The following is a 955-nucleotide window of genomic DNA, read 5'->3' as shown; positions in this document are numbered from 1 at the left end:
GGACCACCAGGGGCCGAGAAAACCACCGTCTCATGGGGCCGGACACTCAGGCTCAGGGAAAAATCAAATATATATCTGGTGATATCTCAGGTGCTATTACAGATAGCGCAATAAATCAAAGTGCATTGTCTGTAGGAGGCCCTGGCGCATGTATCTGTTCAGCGGGAACGACCACGGACCACCAGGGGCCGAGAAAACCACCGTCTCATGGGGCCGGACACTCAGGGTCAGGGAAAAATCTAACATATATCTGGTGATATCTCGGGTGCTATTAGAGATAGCGCAATAATCCAAAGTGAATTATCTGCAGGAGGCCCTGGCGCATGAATCTGTGCAGCGGGAACGACCTCGGATCACCAGGGTCCGAGAAAACCACCGTCTTATGGGGCCGGACACTCAGGGTCGGGGAAAAATCCAATATATATCCGGTGATATCTCGGGTGCTATTAGAGATAGAGCAATAAATCAAAGTGCATTGCCTGTAGGAGGCACTGGCGAATGAATCTGTGCAGCAGGAACGACCTCGGACCACCAGTGGCCGAGAAAATTACAGATATTCGGAATCCGTCACCCAAGGTCATGTAAAAATCCAGCATATATCTGGTGATATCTCGGGTGCTATTAGAGATAGCGCGATAAATCAAAGTGAATTATCTGCAGGAGGCCCTGGCGCATGAATGTGTGCAGTGGGAACGACCTCGGACCACCAGGGGCCGAGAAAACCGCAGTCTCATGAGGCCGGACCCTCAGGGTCAGGGAAAAATCCAATATATATCTGGTGATATCTCGGGCGCTATTAGAGATAGCGCAATAAACCAAAGTGGATTATCTGCAGGAGGCCCTGGCGCATGAATCTGTGCAGCGGGAACGACCTCGGTCCACCAGGGGCCGAGAAAACCACCGTCTCATGGGGCCGGACACTCAGGGTCGGGGAAAAATCCAATATATATCTGGT

The sequence above is a fragment of the Nomia melanderi genome, unplaced genomic scaffold (genome assembly GCF_051020985.1).
Source record: "Nomia melanderi isolate GNS246 unplaced genomic scaffold, iyNomMela1 scaffold0014, whole genome shotgun sequence".
NCBI lineage: Eukaryota > Metazoa > Arthropoda > Insecta > Hymenoptera > Halictidae > Nomia > Nomia melanderi.
Note: the sequence above shows the minus strand (reverse complement) of the source record.